This window comes from Microcaecilia unicolor, chromosome 4, assembly GCF_901765095.1.
Source record: "Microcaecilia unicolor chromosome 4, aMicUni1.1, whole genome shotgun sequence".
Classification (NCBI taxonomy): Eukaryota; Metazoa; Chordata; class Amphibia; order Gymnophiona; family Siphonopidae; genus Microcaecilia; species Microcaecilia unicolor.
The window spans coordinates 21160286-21177419 of record NC_044034.1 but is presented as its reverse complement, the minus strand read 5'-3'; the positions used below and the strand labels follow the sequence as shown (position 1 = coordinate 21177419).

Genomic DNA, 17134 nt, shown 5'->3' with positions numbered 1-17134 from the left:
CGGAGGAGGTCTCAGTACTCCCAGGGTCTTTTGTAGAAAGGACCTGCAAGGCATCGGTAATAAGCGCTGGCAGCTCATCGCAGTGGAAAATCCTCAACGCGAAAGGATCATCTGGATCCGGTGGCAATCCTGCACCATCTTCTGGCTCTCCAGACCATGCAGGCCTGCCAGACCCCTCAGAGTCCTCACATCCCGACCACAGGAGGGGGTGCGCCACTCTCTGAAGGGGAATCCACCCTTCTGCGCTTGTCTTGCAGCCATCTGTCAGGGGAAAACACGCCCGATGGTAATCCAAGGCCAGACTCCACTGGAGGGGATACAGAAAGCAGGGCCGCAGAGAATCCCTGCGGAAGAGCTCTTTTTAACATGTATGCATTATGCAGCAATAAAACAAATTTAGGGGAAAATGGCTCACCCTGGCCTCCCGGTTCCAGTCTGGGGGAAACAGCTCTTTTATTAGTCTCTACACGAGGCGCCCCTCCAGGCTCAAACCCCTCCGCCTCAGCGGGAATCACGCCATGCTGTTCCAAAATGGCGCCCGCTGCCAGCTCCACGGAGCGGGAAGGAACATCGCTCGCCATGCTCGGGCTGGCTCTACCGTTTGCAAAGCACGCATTACAGAGCCCCGCTGCAGATTTGCGCTTGCCACAAACGGAACAGCGCTTTACTTTCTCAGCAGCCATCGCCGAAAGCGGCGGAAATTCAAAATGGCGGATTCGCGCCAAAATCGTCCCGAACGCAGGCCCTCCCCGGAGGTGCTACAAAATGCTCTTACCTCACCAGACCAAGTCTACGAGCTCCGGTCACACTGCACAATCAGAAAAAAACCTCTTTTTTTTTTTTTTAACGCTGTGAGGAAAGTTTGAGGCAACAGCGAAAGAGGCAAATTTCCAACTCCGGAGGATCAGTAGCGTGGGAAAGGCAGAGAAAGGGCGAACCTATGTGCCTGCATCCACATCGGGGGCCAGGTAAGGCAGGGAAAGGGCTAACCTATTTGACTTTAAAGTGGGCACCATCAGCCACAACACCCCTGCTACAATTGGCAAAAGCACAGGAGCCACCCCAGGCAGATTTTCTGAAGGAGCTTGAACAAGCTGCAACCACCCTGCTGGGGAGATAGAGAATACTGAAGAGGCAAATGGAGCTAGCTGGCCAAGAGGCACTATGGGTTTTCAGTGCTCTCTATCTCCCCCTGCTGGTTGATGGACACAACCCACTCGTAATGGATTCATCTGCTTGATGACAAGGAACTTAATGTTAACCCAGTCTTCCTAACTGATTGTTCAAAATCCAGTCATATCATTGTAGTTTTAATCCACAGACCATAATCTTAGGAAGACTAAATGGACTCATTTTTGAAAGAGAAGGACGCCCATCTTTCGACATAAATCGGAAGATGGGCATCCTTCTCACAGGTCGTCCAAATTGGTATAATCGAAAGCCGATTTTGGACATCCCCAACTGCTTTCCATCGCAGGGACAGGCAAAGTTCAAGGGGGCATGTCAGCGGCGTAACGAAGGCGGGACTTGGGCGTGCCTAACACTAGGACATCCTCGACCCATAATCGAAAGAAACGAGGACGTCCCTGACAAACACTTAGACGACTTTACCTGGTCATGTTTCTTTTATGACCAAGGCACAAAAAGGCATCCGAAATGACCAGATGATCACTGGAGAATCGGGGATGACCTCCCCTTACTCTCCCAATGGTCACTAACCCCCCCTTCCCACCCTCAAAAAACATCTTTCAAAATATTTTGTACCCTCAGGTCATGCAGGTCCCTGGAGCAGTTTTAGTGGGTGCAGTGCACTTCAGACAGGCGAACCCAGCCCCATCCCCCCCTACCTGTTACGTTTGTGGAGGAAACAGCGAGACCTCCAAAACCCACTGTACCCAGGTGCGCCCCTTCACCTGTAAGGGCTATGGTAGTGATGTACAGTTGTAGGTAGTGGGTTTTAGGGGGGGGGGAGGGGTTGGGAGGCTCAGCACACAAGTTAAGGGAGCTATGTTCCTGGGAGCAATTTATGAAGTCGACTGCAGTGCCCCCTAGGGTGCCCGGTTGGTGTCCTGGCATGTCAGGGGGACCAGTGCACTACAAATGCTGGCTCCTCCCATGATCAAATGGCTTACATTTGGTCGCTTCCAAGATGGACGTCCTTGGTTTCGATTATCGCCAAAAATCAGAAACGACCAAGTCTAGGGACAACCATATCTAAGGCCAACAATATTTCAGGATTTGGGCGTCCCTGACTGTATTATCGAAAGATGGACGTCCATCTTGTTTCGAAAATACAGGTTTCCCCACACCTGGATGGGGACGTTTTGCGAGGACATCCTCATCAAAACTTGGACGTCCCTTTCGAAAATGCCCCTCTATGTGACCACTGATAAAGTAGTTTCAGCACAGTGATGAATAAATCCTCCATGCGCTGTATTATATGAATCCACAAACCAACCACGAATCAACTCGTGTATATTTTAAGGGTCCTTTAAAACAAGCAAATACTTCACAGTTGCAATCCACATAATCCTGATGTAGCCCATAAATATCATCAAACCGAAGATTCTTTTCTTTATTTCTTCTTCTTTGCTAATTAACAGCTCTACACAAGACTGTGTTTCACCAAAGTCGACTTCAGGAGCCGTTGAAATGCCATCTTTTGCAAGTAGCTTTAATTCACTCAGGATCCATTCAAATGTCACCTTTTATAAGTAGCTTTGCTGTTAATTACAATACAGGAACATGGATTTAAAACCAATATAACAAAAAATCATACAATATCAAACTATTAAAGAAAATTACACTTACATTCACCAACATCATCGCATTCTCTTGGATGGGAAACTACTCGGGTTTAACTGCCTTTTGACAAAACACAGTCATTTAACCCTACCCTCTGTTTTCTGTTCCAATAACTAATTCCTATACACAAAAAGACATTCCTCCTATCCCATGACTTTTTAATTCTCAGGGGAGTCTCTCATGAAGAGTTTTGTCAACAGCTTTCTAAAAATCTAGATAACCTACATCGACCAACTCATTTTTATCCACATGTTTATTCACAACTTCAAAGAAATGAAGCAAACTGGTGAGGCAAGACTTCCCTTGGCTGAATCCATGCTGACTGTCCCATTAAACCATGTTTCGGTCTATGTGTTCACTGCATCGTCACCACTGAAAACCATTTCTGGAACAGATAGATCTCTTACATCTTCTTCCATAAAGACCAAAGCAAAGAATTCATTCAATCTGTTATAACCTTGTCCTTTCTGAGTGCCCCTTTATGATCTAATGATACCACAGATTCTCTCACAGGCTTTCTGCTTCTGATGTACCTTAAAAAGCTGTTACTATGAGAGTCTGTCTTTGTGGCAAGATTTTCTTCATATTCACTTTTAGCCTTGTTTATTATTGCTTTGTATCTACTGTATCAGTGCAATGTTGCCTCTTTATTTTCTTCAATTAGATCCTTTTTCCATTCTTTGAAGGATGTTCTTTTGGCTCTAATATTTTTCATTTCACCTTTTGACCACACTGTCATTTGTTCTTCTTTCAATCTTTATTAATACGTGGAATACATCTGGTCTGGGCTTCCACAATGGTATTTTTAAACAGCGCCCATGCCTGATTTAAATCTGATCCTTTTAGCTTCTTTTTAACTATTTTCCTCATTTTATCATAGTTGCCCTTCTGAAAATTAAATGCTGCTTCAGTCAATTTCCTTTCAGGCTCATTTTCAAAGCACTTAGCCTCCCAAAGTTCCATAGAAACCTATGGAATTTAGCCTCCCAAAGTGCTTTGAAAATATGCCTCTTTGTGATTCACACCAGATATAAGCTCAAATTTGATCATGTTATGATCACTGTTTCCCAGTGGACCCAACACCATTACCTCTCATGTTATGCCCTGAATTCCACTAAGGACTCAATCTAAAATAGCTCCTCCTCTTGTCGGTTCAGTTGTTACAAGAAACAGTCAGGAAGTTTACCTCTCTAGCACTCTGTAATGTAACATTTATCCAGACAAAATTGGGGTAACTGAACTTTGGAAGGCTAAGTGCTTTGAAAATATGCCTCATAATAACACAGTAAATGACGGCAGATAAAGACCTGTACGGTCCATCCAGTCTGCCCAACAAGATAAGTACTGGTGTAAGACCTCACCTGCAACCATTACAACCCCAAACGTTGAAAGCACAACGGTTTGGGATTGTAAGGGGATGTCCCATGAGAAGCCTAATTACCTGTTACAGATGCAAAGTGATTTTCTGATACTCTTCTTGTGGTTGCTAAGATTGTTGGCAGAATAGTGTGTAGTCCCACTGCTTAGTTTTTGCATTTTAGATTTTGACGTGAGGGTGGTAGTGGGTTTTCCCTACTTGTGCTGTGTTCACAAAGGACTGGAGTGGGAAACATGTCACCATCCTACAAATATCTTTCACCCAAGATATCACCACTGCCCGACTCCTGGTGCCTCTCTACTTTCTTGTAGGCTATTGTCACTGCATTGTTCATTATCACTCAGACTACTCTTCTCTAAAACAGGGGAAGAACCTCCACCATAACCAAGCCAAGCGGACCGCCTGGATCTCCAGATGGTTGATGGATCACGAGGCCTCGAGGGGGGGGGGGGGGGGAGAGGAACCGACACTCCTGCACAACTCTGTCCCACGCAGTGAGCTCCTCCCCAGCTGAGCATATTCACATCAGTGCTCTCTACCACCCAAATCAGGTGGGGAGGGGGCAAATCCAGCAGGATGCCCTCCACCTCAAAGGTGCCTGGGATGGTCCCACCAGGCCAAGCTGCATAGAGCCTCGAGAGGGAGCAGCAGACAGCAGTTGAAGTCCTAAGAGAGAGGTACCAATTGAGAGACAAGAAGGCTTCCTGCTCAAGCTCAAGGTACAACTTCCAGAGTTGTTTGAAAGTCCCAGACTCATGGGACTGTCTTCAGCTCTTGGACTCTAAGAGCTGAAGACAGTCCCATGAGTCTGGGACTTTTAAACAGCACAGGCTGTGCTTTTCAGCCTGCAATTTGCCCATATGCTCCTCCATAAGAAAACTACACCCTGGCTGTATCAAAATGGACTGCCAGGTATGCCAAGCTCTGAAAAAGAGTCAGCTGACTCTGACAATTCAGCACCCAGTCCAAGACTCCAGGAGCAAGATGACTCGAGAAATAACCACTAAAGAGTTCGACTCAGAGTTGGCACAGACAAACAAAGCAGCCAGATAAGGATATTCAAGGCCCTAGCAGTGCAAAAATGTGCCATGTTCACCATCATCTTGCAAAAGATGCAAGAGGCAGTCATTAGACCAAATGGAAGGACCCAAAACTTAAAGTCACATCGCATCTGTTTGCATGTGAGCCAGATAAGCAAACTCCAAGGTGTAGCCCCAACAGACCACCACAATGACCCACTGATACGAGGTAATGCGGACCCACTCATGGCTGAAAAGGGCCAATATGTCCCCAGCTGAGTCATTGAGAGGCCTGGTGCACCTCACTGCGAATCTCTGGAGCCTCCAGAAGAGCCATAAGTCCCAGAGTCTCCTCTCTTTTGGGGGTCATGAAAAGGCTCCTACTTGAAGGACGTTAGGCACCAGTCTGGTTCAATCCCGGGGCCCATCCATCCAAAAGTGGCCTCCACCCCAAGATCAGGGCTTAGCTGAGGGGTTACATTGGGATCCCTTCTGATGCAATTCTGGGAGCCAGAGAGGGCAAGCTTCTTACATGTCCTTGACCAGCTTCTCCAGGTCCTCCCAAAAAGCAGCCAGCCCCTGAAAGGGGGCTGAATCAGGAGCTTCTTAGAGGCTGCATCCACCATTCAGCTCCATCTCTGGGCCTCCACAATGGAGGCTATCTGGTGCAAGGTGATGAAAACCTAGCAAGCTTGTGTGATTATTGTCAGCTTGCTCAAAGCCTGCAAGTCAACCACTTCTGTCTTACATCCGGGCCTGGAATGTTTTTTATTGAGAGCTGGTGCACACAGAGGCATATTTTCAAAGCACATTGGGAGGCTAAGTTCCATAGGTTTCTATGGAACTTTGAGAGGCTAAGTGCTTTGAAAACGAGCTTGACAGTGTTCCCTCTCCTCATAGAGAACATCCACTAGGAAGGCCACCCCAGATTTTTAACAGGTCACCTCTGGAGACTCCAGCAACGTATCTCACCACATACAGTAGTCTGAACCCCCGCCAGGGTGGAAGAAAAGGCCAGCTTAAGTTGCTCCACCTTCTTCTCATACATCTCCTTGAGGGAGCCCCCTTCCACAGAAATAGCTGTCTTCTCGGTGACTGCTGTGACCAGACTGTCCACCTTGGGATACTGTTAATACCTTCCCACCTCTTTTGGAAAGAAAAGGATATAGTCTGTCCAGTGCCTTGGACCAATGGAGAAACCAATCCGGAGCCTTCCATTCTGCCAGCTTCATGTGGGAAAGCACTTCATGCAGGATGAAAAAACTTGGGGGGCCCAGAAAAGCCCTCCAGAATAGTGTCCTCTGCATAGGGCCACCTACGGAAGACAAGGACAGACCCAGAGCCTACAAAACTCATCAATAAGGCACGAACGTTTTCTGTCAAGAGAACCATATTACCAGGGCTGTGGAGTCGGTACAAAAATCCTTCGACTCCGACTCCTCAGTTTATGGTACCTCTGACTCCTCAGTTTTTAATATGTATTTTTTTTGCATGTTGACTGAAAGAGTGCAGCATGCAAGGCTGCATGTTAATGTTTGGGTTTAAAATCTATGTAATTGTGACTTTTTATTTTATTTATTAAAGAAACTATAAATATTCATTAATCCTAAAGTTTAAACAAAAACACACACATAAAAAAACAAGGTTATGTTTATTGTTTTTTTTATCAAGTATAAAGTCATCATAGCATTAGCAAGTATAAAAATTTGGAACAACAACATCCTTTGGAAATTAGAACAAAATCAAAGTTAACCTACATAAACCAAACACATTTGGAAAACCTAAAACAACTTATATATTTAAACTTGGCATATATAGCTGTAGAATAGCTGTTAGACATAATCCAAAATTAACTAATATATTGTTCTTAGAAACAGAACTGCTTCTGCCAGATCCTCCTTCATAGAAGCCCTTAAATCTGATTTGATTATTTTCAGTGCTGAAAACAGTCTTTCAACACTGACTTGGGTGGGTGGCATTGCTGTTACGGTTCTAGCTGCATCACTGACAATCTCTGGATAAACAATGATGGCTTCTTCTATAGTCAGTTTTGATGAGCGGTCAAACTTTTCCACTTCTTTTAATCCTTTAATAAACTCTTGCATGAATTTCTTTATATGGACATTTACAGGTTGCTTTTCCATGCTTAACCGACATCGCTTTGCTTTTGAAGTTTCCATTTTGTCCAAATAGGCTTGAAAATTATCTTCTTCATTTGAAGAGGATGAACCTGAGTTACCATTTCCACCAGTATTTATAGCTTTAGCTTCATCCAGTGGTGTATGAGATTCAGGTAGCAACCCTTTCATGCGAACTGCTAGGTCATAGAGTGCCTGTTTTCCTGTAGCAATTTGGTCACTGCTCAACAAAATTCGGCTCATTGGATCAACCTAAATAGCAGCTAAGAGAATTTGATTATCCAGCAAGAGCTCCTCTCTTTTCCTCATTGAAGATACAATGCCATCAGCAATTAACCCCCCCCCCCCCCACACACACACACACACTTTTGTTAAGGTTATATATCAAGCCCTTCCATTCCAAGAAGAATTTACCTGGTGTTAAATCTTCATATTGCAGCTTCTTGGTAACAGCAAAAGGGTAAGATTTCTAATTCTTTAACTTGAGCCCACTGGTTTTCTTTTAATGAAACATTTACATTGTCCAGTTTTTTAAGAAAGTCTTTTAGTTCAAGCAAACGCTTTATCATCAAGTAAGTGCTTCCCCAGCGCGTTGCTTGATCCAAAATGGCTCCTTTTCCAGCACGTCTCTTCAGAATAGCATCTGTTTTAGGGATCCTGGCTGCAACAGCTACTTGCCTCAACTTGCTAATTAGTGTAGCCACATGACGATCCTTCAATCCATCTCTTATTGCTAGTTGCAGAGTATGAACAGCACAACGCATATGTTGAATGGTAATAAGCTTAGATGCTTCTTCAGCAATATCATCCAAACTTTCACAGCTTTCTTGAATTGCAGAACTGTCATCTTCTGATATTTGTATGCTGCTTTCTTCATCAACTTCCTTCATTTTTTCAATTGTGCTCAACATATTTGAAGCATTATCAGTTACAATACATAGAATGTGTTCCTTTTTAATTTCAAATTCTTCTAAAACACCTTCCACTAACTTCTGCAGATACTGAGTGTCCTTTACTCCTAATGTCCGGGTTATTGTTTTTTTTTTTGTTTTCATCAGCAAATCTAACATTAATTGCAAAATAATTGACTCTGTGACGTGTGCATGCATCCATTTTAATAAAGACAAAACGTCCCTTCAGACTTTTTCTTAGTTCTTCCTTCTTACATTTGGACTCTTCAAGTATAAAAGTTTCCTTATACTTTCTCATTCCAGAGAAACTCCAAGCTTTTTAGCCATTTCTCCATTTAAGCCTAAAAAGGCTGGTTGTGAAAAAAAAAAAAAAAGATAGTGGTATACTATTCTTTACTGCCATTTCAATTATGTGGTTTTTGAATTTTTTCTGGTGTCATTGTTATAGTAACCTTGTCAGCTGTAAAAAATCTTGATAGTTGTGTCTGGCCTCCAGTAGATTTCTGATCTTTTATTGACCCTGAAGTAGATGGAATGTTTTCATTGCTATCTTTCTCATTCACAGTTTCTAACACTAGGATGGAAACGCTGCAAGTGTCTTTTTAAATTTGATGCTCTTGTAGGTGCATTTTTTTTCATAACCACTGAAACTGCTAATTTTTGCATCACATGCTTTTTCACCATCATCATCTTCTATAATACATTGACATACATAATGTTTCCCATCTGTTGATATTGTAAAGTGTTCATAAACAGCAGACTTTGTCATGTTTCCTGACATTCTTTTTGCCATTGTGAATGGTGTGCCACTTCCACTAAAATATAAAGCTCTTCTTGCAGAGAGAGAGGAAGTTGGGTGGAGTCTCTCTGCTGCCTTATCTGTGTGTGCTGAATGATCTTCTCTTGGAGCTTAAGTTCACTGTGGGGTCAGAGAGGAGGTGCTCTACAGCAGGTCAGTAAATGCGCAGGGAGACTGAGCAGAGGGAAGCTCTCCAGCAAAATAGTTCAGCTGGACTTCACACTAGTGAAACAACTAGGTACTAAGCTTTATTCACAGCAGAGAAGTACTTTATTCAAATGTATGAGGAGTAGGAGTCGGTACATTTTTGCCGACTCCAACTCCGACTCAATGTACCCAAAATTGCTGCCAACTCAGACTCCACAGCCCTGCATATTACTGTAGAATGCTCCTCCTCTTCCTACTAATGGGGGACACTCTGCCTCTGAACCAGAGCCAGGTCCCCGGACTCCTTATGACCGCCACCAGAGCTCAATAAACCTCCTATTAGATCCTGGTCATTTCGATGCCTCTGGCCCCTCTTTGCAGTTGGAACCAGCCTTAACTTAAGCAGGAGGACCACTTGCTGAAGCCATTCCTAGTTTGGGGTCCCCATCAACCCCACTCCAGGCCTGGGGAAGGTGAAGGAACATCAATTTCCACCCCTACTCTTCTAGTGGAAATTGAGAGACATGCTTCTGCAGAGAAACTGCAGCAGATCCAACACGGCTGCCATTCCTACCAAAGAGATCAGGACCATGGGTCCTTATGCAATGGCAGGGGCAGCCTCCAATAGCACAGGGACACCCCCTCCGAGCCCTCTAGGTACATTTCTGAAGTCGGAAAAGGTCCATCAAAGAGGGCAGAGGGGAAATATGTGTCTATAAAATACTGAGTGGAGTGGAACGGGTAGACCTGAATCACTTGTTTAATCTTTCCAAAAATACTAGGAAACACACAATGAAGCCACTAAGTAGTACATTTAAAACAAACCATAGAAAATATTTCTTCACTCAATGTGTAATTAAACTCTAGAATTCGTTGGTAAAAACAGTTAGCTTAGCAGGGTTTAAAAAAGGTTTGCCAGTTGCCTAAAAAAATGTCCATAAGCCATTATTAAGATGGACTTGGGAAAATCCACTGCTATTTCTAGAACAAGTAACATTAAATCTGTTTTACTGTTTTGGGATCTTGCCAGGTACTTGCAACCTGGATTGGCCACTGCTGATAACATGATACTGGGCTTGATGATCCTTCGGTCTGTCCCAGTATGACAATGCTTATATTCTTATGTATTTTCCACATAAGGCTAGCAATTTTATCCAACCACTAATATCACCAAAACATCAACATATTTACCTATTAATCAGTTTCCTAAGGAACCCATCAACAATTTGGAAGATTGGTACAGCAGCATATTGCTGGACTGGAAGTTTATGTTGCTTTAGTCCTAATGAAATCTGGTCATATCACATCAACTAGAATTCTGTATCACTAGTCTAGGACAAAAGCCATTGGTATCACCTGCAGCAAAGAAAATTAACAACAGATTAATTATGAGCTGCCCAATAGCTGCCATGCACATGATCTGAGTATGATTCCCAAGTCTGCTATTCTCCAACAGGAACACCTAAAGGTCAGAATTACAGTCCATAATTCTATTGTTCTGAAAGGAGACCCAATGCATGGCCCCAAACACAGACTGTCACTGCAATGACTGCATTAAGAAAGTTGGAAAAAATATATCTGTTGGGGGAAAATCCACCAGGACAGTTGCATATTAAGGATTAGGGCACAGGATCCTAGTCCTGTTCCAAGTGAGCTGGGAGCTCAAAGGTGCAGGAGGACAACTCTCAACTTGACTCCATCCATTGCCACTTATCCCTTCCTCTATTAAAAAAATAGACTAATTATAATTCCTACTAATTAAGGATCTAATTTTTACCAACAAAAAAAACACCCAAAAAACACATTTATTTTTCAATATAATTGCAGGAAAGGAGCAGTTTAATATAATACTAGCTGATAATCTAAACTTCTAAAAATATGTATTTTAACTGTACATTATCTTGGAATTTCAAAATACAACTGTCCCACCAGCTTCACAACTCTAGTTTAAATACTGCTGAAGTTAACAGCTCTTTCCTCAACCTACTACCCCTCCTGTACTAAACTGCTGAACACTTAACTCTGAGCAATCACAGCAGTCTATTCTTGTACAGGTTGAGTGGAAATGAGCTTATTAAAAATAATTTGTTATAGCGCCTTTACTAACAAGTAGACCTAGGCAGTTTACAATATAAATTCAATAAACAAGGTTGTGGAAATAGGAAAAGAAATATTATTACATGTGTGTGTGGTTTTGCATGCTTTTTACTATGTTCATCTTAGCACTCAAATGCAATACTGCCAATATGGAAATGAGGGTTCAAGGAGAAATTTGACCTTACCTGCTAATTTACTTTCCTTTAGTCGCTCCGGACCGGCTCAGGATTGGACTGATGGGTTGTGTACGCCTTCCAGCAGGTGGAGACTGAGAAAATTCTGACCTTAGAGAGCCAACAGGAGCCCTGGTCATGTGACCCTAGCCTCAGTATTTGACTAACAAAGCAGGAAAGAAAGGAAAGACCAATCTTCTGTAGCCTGTGGAATCAGAGCAGCCACAAAGCACCTATAAAATGTGCTTAAATCACGGATATGCTGTGCCACAATGCTCACCACCAACTCTAAAACAGAGAAGGAGCATTGTTAAAAGATGACTTTAAATATATCAGTTTTTTGGGTTGTTTTTTTTTTTTAATAACAGAAAAACTTACGGAGCAGCTACATTGCAAAGACTGAAAGAGCTGGACTGAGAAACTATATACAAGTTTTTACTCTTGACAGAAAACACGGGAGGGACCTCGGCCGGTCCGGTGGGACTAAAGGAAAGTAAATTAGCAGGTAAGGTCTAATTTCTCCTTCCTTAGCGTCCCTCCGGACAGGCCCAGGATTGGACTGATGGGAAGTAACAAAGCAGTATTCCTAAGGGAGGGACCAGAGCAAGCCCACTGTGAGAACTCGAATCGCAAAGACCGCTTCCTGACGACATTGTACATCCAACCTGTAGTGCTTAGAAAAAGAATGGAGAGAGGACCACGCTGCCGCCTTACAAGTGTCTATGGGTGGCACCAAGAACCGTTCCACCCACAAAGCTGCCTGTCCCCTTGTAGAGTGAGCTTTAACTCCCTCCGGGACTGCTCTACCAGCCAGAAGGAAAGCAGAAGCTATGATCTCTTTAAGCCACCGAGATAAAGTAGGCTTAAAAGCAGCCAAACCCTTACGCAACCCGGAAAGGAGAACAAAGAGACGGTCCGAGTGTCGAAAATCTTTAGTAACCCTTAGATAGTAACATAGTAACATAGTAGATGACGGCAGAAAAAAAGACCTGCACGGTCCATCCAGTCTGCCCAACAAGATAACTCATATGAGCTACTTTTTGTGCATTCCCTACTTTGATTTGTACCTGTGCTCTTCAGGGCACAGACCGTATAAGTCTGCCCAGCACTATCCCCGCCTCCCAACCACCGGCTCTGGCACAGACCGTATAAGTCTGCCCAGATAGTGCTTAAGAACTCTCTTGACATCCAATGTTTGCAATTTCCTCTGATCCGCCGTACCCGAGGAAGAACCCAGGGTAGGAAGGAAGACGGGTTGGGAAAGATGAAACCGAGAGACTACTTTAGGAAAAAAGAAGGAACCGTACGGAGAACCACTCGCTCTTTGGAAAACTGCAAAACGGAGACCCTCCTAGCAGAAGTAATGGCCACCAAAAACACAGTCTTAAGGGTCAAATCCTTAAAATAACAAGAAGATAACGGCTCAAAAGGAGGACCCGTCAGGGCGGAAAGATCAAGATTTAGATCCCAAGATGGAAAGATCGACCTGAGTGAAGGGCGAAGCGCAACGCTTTTTAAAAAATGGGAGACATCAGGAAGACTAGCTAAAGACTTGCCGCGAATTCTACCGCGGAAATAGGAAAGCGCCGCAACCTGCACTTTAAGAGAAGAGAGAGACAAAAAGAGAGAGACTAATGGGCTCACGTCCTACCTGCTGGAGACTGAGAAAATACTGAGGCTAGGGTCACATGACCAGGGCTCCTATTGGCTCTCTAGAGTCAGAATTTTCTCAGTCTCCACCTGTTGGAAAAGGCGTACACAACCCATCAGTCCAATCCTGGGCCCTGTCCGGAGGGACGCTAAGGAAGTAAGAGTTCAAACATTATATCTTTTTTATTTTTAATTTCTGCATATCTGAGACATCTCTATAGCACTGTCTAACATGCTTCTGAATCATACAGTATTTATTCCTTCAGTAATCTTAGATTGCTATATTAAGCCTAGATTTCTAAAAGGAAACTGGCTTTTATCATCATGTCTCCATATGTTCCCTTCTCCCCTCCTGTGTGTATCCCCCAACAATTTTAACCATTATTTTAATGTTATTTTATACATACTGTAATGTGCTTTACCTTGTAAGACACTGGCTCTTCCAAAGATGGGTTGTAAATTGATTAATTGACATTTTAAATCATCCAATTTCATTCAAATTCCTGCCACAATTGGCAAGGCACCCAATGATCCCCAGTTTACAATATTTAACAACCTTCAATGCTATACAAAATCAAGCCAGTATGATTACAGGAAAAGTCATCCACCAGTTTAAAATGATTCCCTACGTTTTAGTGAATAACTAATAGTAATCCAAAGAGGAAATTTGACATGAAAGGTTCACACATTCCTTTGTTTTAACATGAGATGTAAATATTTTACATTTTCCAAGTATCTTTCTAATAAAACTTTTCTAAATGCAGAGTATAAAATTATATTATATTCAGAGTTATTTCACTTGGTTCTCTACATCACACAAGCACTTCACTTTACTATAATTACAAAATATATTCATAATTGAATACATCATTAATATGAATCAGTACCTATTACCTGGATACTCATGAATTCTATGTGTATCCAACTAATAACAGGTAGTGCTTGTATTTGTATAAGTATTAGAAAAATAACTAGATGATGACAACTGAATAATTCACTTTAACACACAAATATGGTTGTTCCAAGTTAACAAGAAACTCCATATTCCCAGATAAATAACTGTGTATGACGCAATATATCTTAGAAAATGTATCCAAATAAAATTATTGCACTGATCATGTGCTATGACATTTTCAAGACCTCTTAAATCTGCATATTAGTGCAATCTACTTTTTCTTACAGCATTAAACTATAACAGCTACAAGAAAAACTCTGAAAACTGAATTCATATCCGGGAGCCAATCATAAAAATTCTGCAAAGGGAAAAAAAAAATCAACCCTAGAAACGTTCTAATCTAACAACACTTAATCTTCCTATCTTTGCACAGTTTGAGTCCTAATCAACAACCACTTCACTGCTAAAGCAGCATGAACTGCATAGTTGGTACAGTAACATTTCCCTAATTTCCAGCCCAAAATGCTTCTTAACGTCTGCAAATGTTTCGCTATTTTGTTTTAACTGTAAAGAAAGAACCCAGTTGGGAATCATCTTTTATGGTTAACAATAAATGTCTGCCTCTAGCCTCTCTCATTTGCCCACATCTGCTTGCAGCAACCACTTGAAATCGCTTCTTGGGGGAAACGAACAACAAATATAACATTATATTTTCGAACACCAGTCGACCATTTTATCGGTACGAAACAAAACCCAAGATAAACAAAAATACCACGTCACCTTCAGGTTTTTTTTTTTTAAACCCTGTCAAGCATGGGTATTCTGCACTGCATGGCCGTATTTCACGTCTCTCTCCTCTGTTTACATAAAGGAGAGAAAAGAACTGCAAGTCCATGTCTACCAGGAGCCACAAAATAGCCCCGAAAAGCACAAGCAAATCGAGCACAGTGGCCTTCAGGTACCCTTCAGGTCAGAGCCTCCAAATCGGTTGGGTTTTTTTGCGCATTCCATGACAGCAGTACAAGAGCACATCGGGCACGATGAGCTCTTAAATTCATCGCTAGCCCTCCATTACTTGCACCGCATCGAGATTTCTATACTGTCAGGTTGGCGAGGGCAGCTGCATCCTGCAAGGGACGAGTTCTTTTACTTAAGAAAGGAAGGGGGAAAAAAACAACCCTTACTCGTGCCAGGGCCAAAAATAAAGGGACGTGTCCAACACCGCTCTTTCCCGGTTCCGACTAGCGGAGGCGGAGGGAATCCGTCCCGAAAGGAAGAACTTGCAGACGATATAAAGGCGGCGGCAGCGCGAGCTGAAAGAGGCTCTTGTTTCACAGGCAACGCTTCCTACTCCCCCCCCCCCCGGCCTCCTCCAGCCACCTTTTCCCCCCCCCCCCCCCCCCCCAGCCTGGCCCTTCGCGCCCCCTTTCCTTCCCCCTCCCTCCCCACTCGTGCTCGTACAGCCGGCTCGGCCTGAGGGATGCGGTGGTGGTGGTGGTGCTACTGCGGCTCGCGGCGACGGCTTCGCCTCATTTTACCTCAGAAAACGGCGCGGCTGCGGCCACTGGAGAGCTGCAAATACCGAACGGTCCGGTCCCCTCCCTTTTTCAGTCTTACCGGTTCTATGGTCCTCCCGCTGCTGCTATCGATCCACTGTTTGTTTTTCAGATCCCCGGTATGCCTGTGTGTAATATGTAGATGCGCGCGCACACGAGCCTCAGTCTCTCTCTCTCTGCTGCAGTCTTCCCCCCACCCTTAGACAGCGCAGCGGGTGGGGGAGGGGGAAAGCAGCCTGGACCAAAGGGCGGGGCGGAGGTGGAGGAGGAGGCAGCCAGCGTCTGTGACGTCACCTCCGCTTGGGAAAAAGACAGGGAAAGGAGTGGGGGGGCCGGCGCACGCGGAGGTCTGCCGCGCGCTGACGTCACCGCCGGCTCCAAAAACCGTTCGGAACCGCGCTCGACGGAGGGAGGTGGTGTTTTGGGGGCGGATCACGTGACGTCACGTGTGCCCGTTCCGTGTTGATGGAGCCAGGGAGGGAAGGGACTGGGAGGAGGACGATTGTTTCTCACTGACGTCGTGTGGGGAAGACAGAAAGGTAGTGATGTGGGGATTTGGTTTTCAATCCTGGGAATTTTATTCTTGTTTTAACTTCATCTTCTTTCAAACTGTTCTTGTTTCTTCCTATTTTTTTTTTCTTTTTAATTGTGATTATTATTATTATTTTAAAGTCGTTTGTATTTCTCCACAGGGATTATTTAAGTGACCGTAGCCCCGGCTTTAAGCGCCCATCGGGGATCTGTTCTAGGCGTTTCTTTCTGTGGTATGTTGGAGACTTTTAAGTATTTGTTGACTTAGGTTAATATGAGAGAGAAGTTCCTTTTCAGCTTAGGACTTTTATTATTATTATTATATTATTCCTACTGTAAACCATGTATAGTCGACCGTCCGAGAGAGAACCCAGACTGGAGCAGAGCAGCAAATAAGACACTGAACTACGCTTTTTTTTTTTTTAAGCCAAATGTTATTTTACGTAAGTTTAGATAATGTAGTTCTACAGAACACTTTCACTTTGCCCCAGCATCCAAAATTGCAACAGATGCTTGTCCGCATATAGATATTTGCGTTCTGCTGTTTAAAATGATTAAACTCATTTTAACATGAATTCTGAAGTTGACAGAAATGTAACCTGGGGGTCAGGGAACCACGTTATACGCCTTCAATTCTGTGTCTTTCATATTACTAGTGTTTAAATATTCTGCACACTTTTCAGAACTCACTGTGAGCACTAGTAGTGACCAGAGAATTATGCTGTAATTTGCCTTTTGACTGCACACACCTCACACATACTCATATGCATGTAGTAATCCGGGCAAATGAATTTCATGCTTCAAGAAGACTTGAGCTTGATAGTGACGGCGTTTTATGTCATAATACGTCTTTAGCTAAATGCAGTGAAACAATTTATTCATCCATAAAAGTATGTCAGATAAATCCGAAACAATATGTTATCTCTGGGGGGTTACTGCATTATATCTAAAAATGTTGAGACCTCTAGTGGCTCAACTACAGTACTGGACTTTGACTTTTAACATACCCCCATGGCTTCTGGAACAAAGGGTTGT

At 43.4% G+C, this 17134-nt stretch overlaps 1 protein-coding gene and 1 long non-coding RNA gene across 4 annotated transcripts in view; one reads left to right on the top strand and one right to left on the bottom strand.

Annotated features, from left to right (window-relative positions):
• The window catches only part of LOC115467835, a 197749-nt gene extending 181940 nt beyond the window's left edge, over nt 1–15809 (bottom strand). Inside the window, exon 1 of one of the 2 annotated variants that reach the window (XR_003941766.1) lies at nt 15630–15809. This is a non-coding gene — a long non-coding RNA (uncharacterized LOC115467835). Of the gene's footprint in view, nt 1–15196; nt 15301–15629 lie in introns of those variants that run through there. The other variant, XR_003941767.1, reaches the window with a different exon arrangement.
• Nucleotides 15810–16065: 256 nt separating this feature from the next.
• Nucleotides 16066–17134, top strand: part of PLEKHB1 (pleckstrin homology domain containing B1) — a 158281-nt gene continuing 157212 nt past the window's right edge. For both annotated transcript variants that reach the window (XM_030199326.1, XM_030199325.1), the window contains exons 1-2: nt 16066–16107; nt 16261–16332. The gene's annotated coding sequence lies outside the window, so the exon portion shown is untranslated. The remainder of the gene's footprint in view (nt 16108–16260; nt 16333–17134) is intronic.